Genomic DNA, 13,747 nt, shown 5'->3' with positions numbered 1-13,747 from the left:
TATATATATATATATATATATATATATATATATATATATATATATATATATGACTATCAACATGTGTACATGTTTGTCCATAAAGCTATATTTGTGTGTCAATAAAGTTCTTTTTATGTCTCCTCCTCCTCTCTGGTTGTCTTTTAAACGCTCTAATCTTTTTCGCAAACTTTTTCCTTTTCCTCTTAATCTCTTTTTCTTCTACTCTTATTTCGCCAAAGTTTTTCACCCCCCTCCACCTTCTCATAATAACTTAATTCGGGGAGATGCTTCTTTAGATTTCTTCCTCCTATCTTCTCTTGACACCAATAAATTTACCGTTCCCCCCCCCTGAACTCTCTCTCTTTCTGTATAGCATACACTCACTCTTTCTTTATATATATATATATATATTTTTTTTAAAGCCGCCAGACGAGACTACGCTAGACATAGTTTACCGCATTATTAACACTATCAGAACTCACTGGCAGCAGCTTCTCTTCGTTCGACTATCTCTCTTACTCTCACTTTCTCTTTCATTCGTAAAATACCATTCTTTCACTTTCTCCCTATAATTTTTTAAACTCTTACTTTGGACCCTTTTCTTCCTATCTTTATTCTCTCGTACCACTCTCTTCATATCGTTAATTTGTATCCCTATCTCTCACTCTGTTTTTACTCGTCTTATCCCCCATCATTCTTTCTACCAATAATCTCTCCTACTATTCCTCCTTCAAACGTTACTTTCTAACACTACCCCTCTCAATGTTTTTTCTTCATTCCTATTCCGCTTTCTATCAATAATTTTTCCCTCTTCCACTACCCCTCTCTCAAACATTAGTATCTGTCCATATCCCTCTCAGTGCTTTTTCTCATTCCCACTCCTCTTCCCGCCAACTATTTCTCCTCCTGCCCTCTTTCAAACGTTACCCTATCTTTCTCAATCTTTTTTCTCATTCTCGTCTCCTTTTTCTACCAATAATTTCTCCCACTACCCCTCTTTCATATCACTACTTTCTCTCTCCCTCTCTCTTTCTCTCTTCCTCTGTCTACATTTTTCTTAAAATCGCATTTTTTATCCCCAGTTCTTCCTTCTTCGTCTTTTTAAACTTTTCTCGTTATCTTACACTTACAACTCTTATTTTCTTTAAACTTGTTTTGCTTCTTCTACTTATCGGTAAAAGTTGAACTTCTCTCTCTCTTTCTCTCTCCCTCTTTCTCTCTTTCTTTATCTCTCTTTCCGTGCTTGCCTCTTCTTTCATTCTCAGAAAAACCCGCCTGATTCGGCAGCAGCAACACCAGAAATAACAGCACTCCTTGTTACACTACATCACCACCATCACCACCGCCACCACTATTATCTCTTCTTATCATCATTATCATTGTCATCTTCCATATTTCACAAGCTGCAGCAACAGACACAGCCCTTCTCCGTCTGCCCCTTTATCCTTCTCCTTCTCCTTCTCCCCTACCCATTATTTTAGTTAGATTTAGCAGCAAGCTTCAATCTACACAGAATTCTTGCCTCTTTTTTCTGTCTCCTTGTTCATCCATTATTAGCAGTGGAGACGACAGCAGTGTGCACAGTTTTTTTGTTTCTGCATTCTGACAGTCTCTCTCTCTCTTTCTCTCTCTCACACATACGCAAAAAAATACACACAGACACACACACACACACACTCATGCACATACACACATTCTTCTGTCTCAATGTACAACACAATAGCAGCAGCAACAGACTGTACTGTTCACCCACCCCGAATTCTCCTCCCATTCTTTTACTGTTTCTCCCCCCCCCGTTCCTCCCCCTCACTCTTCTTTTTAAAACGGTGACGGCGGCGATGGCACCGATAACAGCAACAATAACATTCTGCAGTTTTTCCCCGTCATCCTCCATCTCTTCTACAATTTAACTGAATCCTTTTCTATCAGCCTCTCTCCTCTCCCCTTTCTCCCTTCCCCCTCTCTCTCTCTCACTTTCCCTCTCTCTTTCATCTCTCTCTCTCCTTTCTTATTTCAAGATAGTGACAGTGGAAGTGGTGTCAGCAACAATACTCTGCAATTTACCCACTCCTTCACATCTTCTGCTATCTAACTATCTAAACCTCCTCTCTCTATGTCTCCTCGTTTTCTGTCCTCCCTTTCTTTCTCTGTTTTCCCTCTCTTTCTATTCCAAGATAGAGTGGAGGCATTCTCAGCATCAGCAGCAGCAGCAACAACAGTCTACATTACTTTCTCCTCCTTGTTGTTCTTTCTCTCCCTCTCTCCGTCTCTCTCTCTCTTACTCCCTTCATTCACTAGTCAGAGTGACAGTGGAAGCGGTGAACAGCAGCAGCAGCACCGCGTGTTTGAAAATCATTGTTTTTACGGAGACAACAAACGTACGATGAAGCGATGAAATGATTCCTTTCGTCGCCTCTCTCTCCTCTTATGGAGCGCACATGCCTCCAACATGACGTATTTTGTACAATGGCTCTCATTCTGGATACCTCACAACATAGTAAGTTGACCAGCTCTGATTATTTTTTTAAGGGGAGCTTCCTCCCCACTACACTTTTTTGGGGTACATTTAAAATATTGGTTCATATTTTTACTTGGAATCGAAGTTTCAAGAAATGAATCGCTTCAGGATTCTCAGTTTTACATTAGTTTCACTCTATATCAATGGTTAATGACTATTTTCCAATTCTAACGTACATCTCTCATACATTTTCTCTTTAATGTTCATATAAAGGTATAACTACACAAGTGTATCCCCACCCCCACCTACGACTTTGTTCCCTCATACACACACACACACGTGTATGTTTGTTGCTTTAAGATCATAATTTTTTCTTTCACTTTCTCTTGCGTATGGGAAATGGTTTCACTCTGGCATTATATATGTGTGTGTGTGTGTGTAAACACCCGCCATTTCTATCTATCTGTCTATTTCACATGCCGAAATGTGTTTCTAGATGTTGCCCGAGCATAATGGTATAATGTTATATATATTTACTCAAGTTTATAGTTTCATCTTGTACACCGTTGTTTCACATATTCTACATTAGTACCATTTTTACCCTACTTGCGCATATACCTCTTTATATCTTTTATAGATGCATTTATATTTATATAACAGATATTTACATAGTTATACATACCTATCTGTATAGTTACATACATAATTATTTATGCATATGTATATTAACGACACAGACATTCGTACATATGTATGTATTTTGTCATGAGGACACCTACATTGTCTACATACATTTTTATGGACTCTAACACCTATCTTTATCGTCAGACCTCGTAAAAGGTAAACCAAAACTCCACCTACAATAAATAATTAATATCTTTGTTTTTATTCATCTGTCTTTCTCTGTCATTTAATGTTTCTGTTTAAGTAATTATCACCATCTGTTTTAGCTGTTTTTTATGATAACTACAAATGCAACACAGCTCCCCCCTCACTTCCTATTAAAACCATCTGCTTCGATATTTGTCTGGTCTCCCCTCATTTCAAACCCACTTCCCACCTTTTGACGTCACATTTACACACAGCTTCATCATCCCCCTTTCTCGTTCGTACTGTCTCCTTCTCTCTCTCTCTCCCTAGCTCTGTCTCTTTCCATCTCTGTCTTTCTCTGTCTCTTTCCACCTTTGTCTCTCTCTCTCACATGTTTTCATGATGAGAAAAGGAACCGACAATTTTATACAGACGTATTTTCTACATCCTCTTTCGTCACAAGAAAATCCCATTGAATGATTTGTTACTTCCTTTGGTCATCGTCACTTGTCGAGATCAACAGTTCAGTAATAAGAATAATGACGTTTTCTTTTATTAAACAGAGAAAAAAAATTAATATTAATGATAATGGTTTGTTCCGTTGTCGTGTTTTCTCTGACAGCTCTGTAGTACTTCTCTTAACATCTAGTTGCACAATCTACGTTACTATATTTGGACAGATTCATTTTGGTAGAGAAGGAGACTTGGGAGTTGTCGGAGATTCACAAGAGATTCTTGTAGCTCAAACCCGTCTCCAGCTTGCCTAAATATCTTAGATTGATGACTTCCTTCGTCTATACATCAGTCTAGCTGCTGCCTAATATTCAGCATTACCTGTGTGTGTGTATATATATATATATATATATATATATATATATATATATATATATATATATCAATTACATGTCTCGAGCATTGATCGGGTAGGCCTAACTCGAGAAAGTACTCAATGCGTTTCTGATGCAGAATCGATATTTCTTTCATTAATTAGTCGATGCCTGACAACTGTACAATTCTTTCAACACATTGTTGTATTTCTTTTAAATGCTAACCTTTGGAAAAAATGCAGTTAATATCTTGAAATAGTTGTAATAGATTACCTACTTAATAAATTTTATATGTAATATGTAAATATATCTATATAAGGTTCAAAATTCAAGGAACCTTGGTCATCTTAACGGTTGTCTTCAACAGATAATTTCGACCAAGAAACCATAGAAATGATTGAACATCGTTTAGCTTACCTGTCATTAGAACTAGTCTACGCACATTTACGAGTTTGCTTGATTACCAAAAAAACATAACCCATGACATCTACTTTAGCGTACCTGTCGAACATGTCATTATGTGCCGTTCAAGATTTCTCTCAGTCATATTATTATTATTTTTTATTAATCACAGAAGTTACAAAACTTTTCACAAGATTCATTGACTTTTGCTTTTAGACTGACCACGTCTTAGTTTCGTGTATAAATTATAGGAATTAGACAAACCCCATCATTTACATATATGTAGAACAAAACGACAAATTAAATTATTGACTTGCATATATATATACATACATTAGATGCTCAAAATATTGGCACGAGTATATACACCATTATTATAGAGTCAAAACCTATTTAATGCTCATTCATACGTCGCGTGTCTCGTTTCTTATGCTTGGATCGTTCCATTTACTGTCATCATTAATGGTGGCAGCAAATTCTCAAGTTTGCTTCATCTATAAATATTATTGGAACCATTTGTCTTTCGCCATTGACTATTATTACTAATCTTAGAGAACTGTCATCTACTATGTAACTGCATCTAGTACAAATTAACCCCCCCCCCCTCTCTCTCTATCTATCATATATATATATATATATATATATTGCCGTTTATTCATATTCTGGTAAGTGGAATGTTTAGTTATGGGGGTGTTTCAGGGATTGCAATGAAATGGAGTGTAAACGGTCCCCCGTTACCCTTCACAAAAAATTTGGTTAATCTAAGTACCACCTTAAAAAATGATGACTATATAGTCTCTCTCTCTCTCTCTCTCTCTCTCTCTCTCTCTCTCTCTCTCTCTCTCTCTCTCTCTCTCTCTCTCTTTCAGTAGTCACTTGACTCCCATTTCCATATCTCTCTATCGCACTCACTCTCCCTTACGTTCATACATCTCTCCCCCTCCCTTTCTCTGGATACTCCGTATTTGTCTACATGGCCCTTTTCTGATTACCCTACGCACCTCTTTGGTTACTTCTCATTCATCTACACGCTTTCCTATGTAGTTGGTCTTGGAATGTAGCTCCCAAGGGTATCAACTTATATCCAGTGAAGAAGGCAGAGCCCATGTCCTGTAGGGCCTTTGAAACTGGTGAGAGGAAGATAATCCTCAATCAGGATTCAATACTAAAACAAATTGAAACAGCTGGAGGACTCTGGTCCCACATTCATTTCACTTGTATAGTTCACTAGTATAGTGAACTGAGAGAGGAAATACATGCAGTAGATTTGAACTAGTGAACCTCTGAATAGATCGTGTGACACCTTAGCCATCTGTCTTACCATTGTATCTTATTTAACCCCATGTCAACCCATGTTGATCACAAATTCAAAAACATTCCAGCTGTAGCCATTCTTTTTTTTAGTATCTATGACACTATTTCAAGTGTCCCCCCCTTTTTTTTAAAGCTGTGTGATTCAAGAGGTTTTGATTTCTGTTTCTAACAGGTCAAGTAAACACATATAAATTCTGCAGACTGTCAAGTCAGGGGCTTTCAAAACTGGAGTAAATTTGCTGATTCTGAAATACTCTTTTACTCTTTTGTTTCAGTCATTTGACTGCGGCCATGCTGGAGCACCACCTTTAGTCGAATAAATCAACCTCAGAACTTATTCTTTGTAAGCCTAGTACTTATTCTATCGGTTTCTTTTGCCGGAACCATGTGATTAGGAAGCAAGCTTCTTATTTCTTTATTGCCCACAAGGGGCTAAACATAGAGGGGACAAACAAGGACAGACAAAGGGATTAAGTCGATTACATCAACCCTAGTGCGTAACTGGTACTTAATTTATCGACCCCGAATGGATGAAAGGCAAAATCGACGTCGGCGGAATTTGAACTCAGAACATAAAGACAGACGAAATACTGCTAAGCGTTTCGCCCGGCGTGCTAACGTTTCTGCCAGCAAGCTTCTTAGCACACAGTAACTCTTGTGCCTATATATACATTTTCTTTTCCAGTTATAATTTTTTTTCAAAAATCTAAATTTATCATCATCATTGTCATTTGACATCCATTTTTCTATACTTGCATGGGTCAGACAGAATTTGTTGAGGCAGATTTTCTATGACCTTTCCTGTTACCAACCTTTGTTGCCAAGAAGGTAATTATTTCCCATGGCCAGATATGTTTTTCCATAGAAGCGTAGAAATGAACAACATTATTAACATAATTTGTGTGACAATGATTTTTTCATATACAACCATCACATGATGTAAAGACAAGAGAATGCTTTCACACACACACACACAATGGCCTTCTTTCGGTTTCCATCTATCAAATCCACTCACAAGGCTTTGATTGTCCCTGGGCTATAGTAGAAAACACTTGCCCAAAGCGCCACACAGAGGAACTGACTGGAGTCTACATGGTTGGGAAGCAATCTTAATAACTATACAGCCACACCTGAAGTTGAAAAGAAAATTTGAAGTAGATCTATTTTCTGAAGAAGTTCTAATTGGTTTTTTTTTCCTTCTGCTTACTTTACATTTTAATTGTTTGTATTGTATACTCTTTAATTACTGTGTAATTGATGCAGTAAGCTAATTCAGAAGACTGGGTTTGGTTCAGATATTCATCTTTAGTTCATAAATATTTGAAATAACATTATATACTTGACGTAAATTAAGATTAGTTTTCTTTTCTTGGGTTTAGTTCACCATTTAACAAAACATATATTGTGTCTGCTACAAACTGGAAGAGGACCTCAAAGAAAGGCTGATCCGTTATAGCCAAAAAATGAGAGAGATTATTTAATCCTTTAGTGTTCAAATTACTCTGTCAAATGTAAAACTTATTTATTCATAATTGTTTTGAATTAATAATATATTGTCTCATAACTTCGAGATTTTGATGCTGTTATTGTCTATTTTTAGAATGGCATTGTAGGGTAGGTGTGAGAGGTTAGATCAGGCCAGTTTGAACATAAAACCGAAGAAATATCTTGGCCAGATATGGCCGGTTTAAACACTAAAGGGTTAATTCTATAATAACAGGTTTATGGCTCATTCTTTCCACCTTTCAGATTTTCACATGTCAGCCAACATAGCAAAATTAAACAAGCACTTAAAAAACAATGATTCAGGCATAAAACATTTATTGTACAAAGAAGTATGACTGAGACAACAAGGGGGCAGAGCTGGTGACTGTCAAGGAGAGTTCATTATTTGTACTTGTCACTCCCTGATAGTCTGATGCAAAAGAACTATTTAAGGATTCATAAGTGTTGAAACATTGAGTTTTCTGAGGAATCATTTGATCAAGGAGGCTTGGATGGATACTGCTAGTTTAGGCACAAGGAGCAAGGTATCTTAACAATGCAGTAGATTCCTTACCATTAGAGAATTTAACAGCCTCTACTTAGGGATCATATTTACTCTGGCAGTTATGACACTTCCGAAACACCTTGTTACCCAAAGAAGGGATGGACTGCCTACTTGAAGATTTACACTGATAGATAAAAAGACATCCATGTGGGGTACAATTTGTTGAAGCTGAGAGTAGAGAACAGATTGAATGGAATGCATTAGGAAGAACTAGTTCCCATTCTGAAAATTTCAAGTGTTGTAATTTTATGGCCAGTGTTATTGTTCTCCAAAGGATTCTATTATATTCTTCTGTTTGTCCATTTTTTAGTGGATTGTAAGAGTTGGTCTGCTAGTAGATATACCTCAATGGTGCTAGAATGGTTGTAAATCCTCTCACATGAAAGATGTACCATGATCCGAGTAAATATGCAATGACATTCCAAAAATTGAGAAGAATTTTGATAAAGACTTTATAATAGTTTTGTTAGTCAAATCTACACTGTGGAAAGCAAAAAGGAACCTCAAGAATTCATCCACAATGGTCAGCAAATATCTTTTTTTTTTTTTTATATATATATATATATATATATATATATAGTTGAGAGCTCCCTTAAAATCAAGAACTAGTCTCTCAAAAATCTAAGTACCTTGAGCAGATATTCATCATCATCATCATCATTTAGCTTCTGCTTTCCATACTGGCATGGGTTAGACAGTCTGACTAACTGGTAAGTTGGAGGGCTGTACCAGGTTTCAGTCTGATTTGACATGGTTTCTACAGTTGGGTGCTCTTTCTATCGCCAATGTATTGTATTATAAAACCTTTGTCTTTATCTCAGTGCATGTAGAACATATAGAGATCAGTCTATTGATTTCCTCTACAGAATATAGATTTCTGGCATGCACAAAATGAAGCATCATAAGGATGACACAAATCCTTATGTAGTCTATCTTATAGTACATCGATATCTGACTTCACAGCACAAATCTGAAGCAGTGTGACAGCAACAGCATTGTCCTTTCATCATCATCATCATCGTTTAGCATCCGCTTTCCATGCTAGCATGGGTTGGATGATTTGACTGAGGACTGGTGAAACCAGATGGCTGCACCAGGCTCCAATCTGATTTGGCAGAGTTTCTACAGCTGAATGCCCTTCCTAACGCCAACCACTCTGAGAGTGTAGTGGGTGATTTTACTTGCCACCGGCACCTGGCCTATAAATGGTATCATACCAAAAACAGGAGAGTTCTATATGCCAAAGATTTATTTTACTGCTCTGTCTATCATTAAACATGAAAGCAACTGATTTCTGATTTGTTACCAACAGGAATTGGTAGTAGAGTTGAGTAGTATCTCTACTTCTTTAAAGATTCTACAATAGAATAGGCTTGCTTTTCCACAGAAAATTTCTCTGCTCACAAGCTGAAAGTGTTCTTTACTAGAAAACTATTGGGTGTCTTGATTGATATAGGGTGGCAGCGTGGAGGTGCAATGGCCCAGTGGTTAGGGCAGCGGACTCGCGGTCATAGGATCGCAGTTTCGATTCCCACACCGGGCGTTGTGAGTGTTTATTGAGCGAAAACACCTAAAGCTCCACGAGGCTCCGGCAGGGGATGGTGGCAAACCCTGCTGTACTCTTTCACCACAACTTTCTCTCACTCTTTCTTCCTGTTTCTGTTGTACCTGTAATTCAAAGGGTCAGCCTTGTCACAGTGTCACACTGAATATCCCCGAGAACTACGTTAAGGGTACACGTGTCTGTGGAGTGCTCAGACACATGCACGTTAATTTCACGAGCAGGCTGTTCCGCTGATCGGATCAACTGGAACCCTCGACGTCGTAAGCGACGGAGTGCCAACAACAACAGGGTGGCAGCAGTGGCATGATCTGAAGCATCAGTCTCAACCACCTGTAGTACAGTAGGATCAACAGCTTTTACACCAGAGTTGACAATGTCTTGCTTTAGATGCTCAAAAATAGTGTAGTCTGGCTAGTGGCATATGTTGGTCAGCTATGACCAGTTTAAATGCTCAAGGGTTAATTTCAAAAAAGTTGCCAGATGTTATGCTTTTATTTTCTTACTTGTTTCGGTAATCTGACTGTGGCTACACTAGGTACTGCCTTGGAGAGTTTAGTCAAACAAATCAACTAAACGTGAGATTTATTCCATCACTCTTTTTGCCAAACTGCTAAGTTACAGTGATGTAAACAAACCAATGCTGGTTGTCAAGTAATGAAGGGACAAACACAAAGACATGCACACATAGATACACACACACACAACAGATTTCTTTCAGTTTTTGTCTATTAAATGCACTCATAAAGCTTTGGTTAGCTTGAGGCTATATAGTAGAAGACACTTGTCCAAGGTGCCATGCACTTGGACTGAACCCAGAACCATGTGCTTGGGAAGCAAACTTCTTACCACACAGCCATGCCTGCACAGGTATATGGAATGTAAAAGATTTGAAAACTTTAATATAGAGATTGATAAAATAAGTAGCAATCTCATAAGTTAACCCTTTTGTTACCATATTTCTATTAACACATGCTGCCTTTGTTTCAGTTTATTTTAAAAATATTGAAGAATTTAGTAAAATAACTGATTATAAGCTGGGATCTGGAACAATTTAGCATAAATTTTGATGGAAGATTATAATTTAGACTACTTTAAAACAGTAAAGTTTGTCTTAGAACCTGAGGTAGTCTCAGGTAGATTGGTACTAAAAGGGTTACCCTTTATGTAACTGACTAATGATCAAAGCCATTCCAGCCATGAGCCCCCCCCCTCCCCAAGTTGAACAACATTACCTAATGTCTCCCCCTTAAGGATAGCATTTGTTAGTTGGAGGTTTAGCTTCTACTTTTAGCAGTTCAAACTGCCATGTAGATGTTCCCTCTTTAGCATGACTAAATGGCAAACAGTAATATGCTGGGGTTGGTTATATTGGCTATATTCTATTCACTTAAAAGTGAAAAAAAAAAAAAAAAAAAAAAAAAAAACAACCCATCTTTGTGTTCAAGAAACAAATTATTATAGAGCACATGCTGACCTTGTTTCTTGTCTTTTATTTTAGATTATTAAATTATCATAACATTTAGGATAATGTCATATTGTAATGTTGTGTTGTCCTGTTAATTCATCTATTGTATTGTTTTCGCTGTATGCCTGACCAAGCATATATTTGTGTTTGAGGTTACAACAAACATCCCTTTACGCAGAGTAAATAATTATACTTTTGTAACATGGTGAACATAATATGAAAATAGATGTGCATCTGCCAAAGTGTCGTGTATAATTTTGTTTGCCAGTAGAGGAATATAGGTACTCAATTAAGTAATTCATTAGTATAATAGCAAATGCATACATAAGAATTGGTGATGTTTCATTTAATAAATGACTTGAGCTGCATATATATTTTTATTTTACTTTGTTCCCTAGTTGAGGTTCCTATTATATAAATTACCAAGTTGTCTCTATGCCATCACTTAACCTTTTAGAAACAGCAGCTGAATCTTCTTCAAAACATTTCGTACTGTGTTAAAAATGAAAGGATACATAGAATGATGTAGTTTTCGATACACTATGCCTGAATAGGACTGAATGGTCACAGCTGAAAGGTGTCAGACAAGAACTGGGATGATTCAATTGACTGCTCCTCCTCTTCTTAAATTTGTAACATTAGTAGAAATCAATAGTATCAAAGGCAAGATTTTGACCACAGACTTTTCACAACCAATGTAGAGAGAATCATTTCATGGCTACTGTAAATAGAACCTTTTCATAGTTGTTTTGTATATATAAAACACTTGGACAATATGTGTGTATTACTCTTTTACTCTTTACTCTTTTACTTATTTCAGTCTTTTGACTGTGTCCCTGCTGGAGCACCACCTTTAGTCGAGCAAATCGACCCTAGGACTTATTCTTTAGAAGCCTAGTACTTATTCTATCAGTCTCTTTTGCCGAACCGCTCAGTTACGGGGACATAAACACACCAGCATCGATATTTGGGGGGATAAACACATACACACATACATATATATATACATATATACGACGGGCTTCTTTCAGTTTCCGTCTACCAAATCCACTCACAAGGCTTTGGTCGGCCCGAGGCTATAGTAGAAGACACTTGCCGAAGATGCCACGCAGTGGGACTGAACGCAGGACCATGTGGTTGGTAAGCAAGCTACTTACCACACAGTCACTCCTACGCCTATAAGATATTCTCATACTAACTCTTTCTAATTTTGACACAAGACCAGCAATTTTTTGAGGGAAGTGGGGAAACTCAATTACATCAGTTTCGGTGTTCAACTGGTTCATGTTTTATTGACCCTGAAAAGATGGAAAGCAAAGTTGACTATGGCAGCATCTGAATGCAGAACATAAAAAGCTGGAAGAAATGCTGCATAGCATTTTGTCTGATGTGGTAATGAATCTGCATATTTACCACCTTATATATTATAATAATGGGTTCAATTAGATCAGCCCCAGTGTCCAATTGGTACCAATTTTATCAACCCCCAAAACATATTTGAATGTAAAGACAAAGGAAATGTTAAGCATTTTGCCAGCTCATTGCCTTTAGAATGTATTATATTCGTAACCCTTTCTACTATAGACACAAAGCCTGAAATTTGCAGAGATAAGACTAGTCAATTACATCAGCCCCAGCCTTGACTGATTGAGCCTGAAAGGATGAGAGGTAAAGTCAACCTTGGTGGGATTTGAACTCGGAACAAAAAGCTGGATAAAATGTTGCTAAACATTTTGCCCTCCATGCTAATAATTCTACCAGTTCACTGCCTCTAGAATGTATTGGGTTATCCTATGAATAATGTGGGTTTTTTTATTTTTTCAAAATTAAGATAAACAAAATTCATTTTTTAATATAAAATATACTCTCCTTCATTTTCTATAATGTTCTTCCATCCATCTGGTAGACTTGCAAGGCCCCTCTTCCAAAATTCACTTGTCCATGATGAAAAATACTCCTCCACTATTGTTCCGACCTCGTCTACAGAATTCATATTTTTTCTGTCCAAATGATTTTGAAGACTGCAGAATAAATGATAATCAGATGGGGCAATATGTCCAGCGAATATGGTGGGTGGGGCATCGTTTCCCATTCAAACTTCTCCAGCCTTTGGAATGTCATCCTTGCTGTATGTGGTCCAGCATTATCCTGATGGAAGAACACCTTCCATCTTGAAACCAAAGATGGTCGTTTTTCTTCTAGTGCTGACTTAAGCTGCTCAAACTGCCTACTGTAGATCTCCTTTGTTATTATTTGGTTTGGGTTTAAAGGTTCAGAATGGACTAAACCTTTCATATCCCACCAAACAGATAACAACACCTTACGTGGGTGAAGACCTTCTTTAGCCTGGGGTACCAGTGTTTCTCCTTTCCTTACCCACTGTCTTATGCACTTGACATTTTTATAGAGAACCTCTTTCTCACCATCAAGTTCATTAGTCCACACTATGTTTTATGACAAATAAAACAATATATTCATCGTTGTATTGTTGACAGTCATAACACCCAACATTGGCAATAACCACATGGCCATGCCTGTCATTATTGTCACATTAACTGTGTTCCATTTTATTCTTATAATATGATGATGATGATATTGTAGCAATAAAATGGAACACAGTTAACGTGTCAATAATGACAGGCATGGCCATGTGGTTAAGAAGCTTGCTTCCCAACCACAAGGTTTCAGCTGAAGTCCCCCCTCTGGCACTTTGGACAAGTGTCTTTTATTATAAACTCAAGCTAACCAAAACTTTCTGACTGGATTTGGTTGATGGAAACTGAAAGGTACCCATTGTGCGTGTGTATGTGTATATAATATATATATATATATATATATATATACACACACACACACACACACACACACACACACA

The 13,747-nt window shown here is 37.3% G+C and overlaps 1 protein-coding gene across 1 annotated transcript in view; it reads left to right on the top strand.

Annotated features, from left to right (window-relative positions):
* Window positions 1-1,830: 1,830 nt before the first annotated feature.
* The window catches only part of LOC106869289 (uncharacterized), a 77,928-nt gene continuing 66,011 nt past the window's right edge, over window positions 1,831-13,747 (top strand). The window contains exon 1 of the mRNA XM_014914961.2: window positions 1,831-2,479. The gene's annotated coding sequence lies outside the window, so the exon portion shown is untranslated. The remainder of the gene's footprint in view (window positions 2,480-13,747) is intronic.

This window comes from Octopus bimaculoides, chromosome 11 (genome assembly GCF_001194135.2).
Source record: "Octopus bimaculoides isolate UCB-OBI-ISO-001 chromosome 11, ASM119413v2, whole genome shotgun sequence".
Taxonomy (NCBI): Eukaryota; Metazoa; Mollusca; class Cephalopoda; order Octopoda; family Octopodidae; genus Octopus; species Octopus bimaculoides.
Note: the sequence above shows the minus strand (reverse complement) of the source record. Positions and strands in the feature narration are given on the sequence as shown.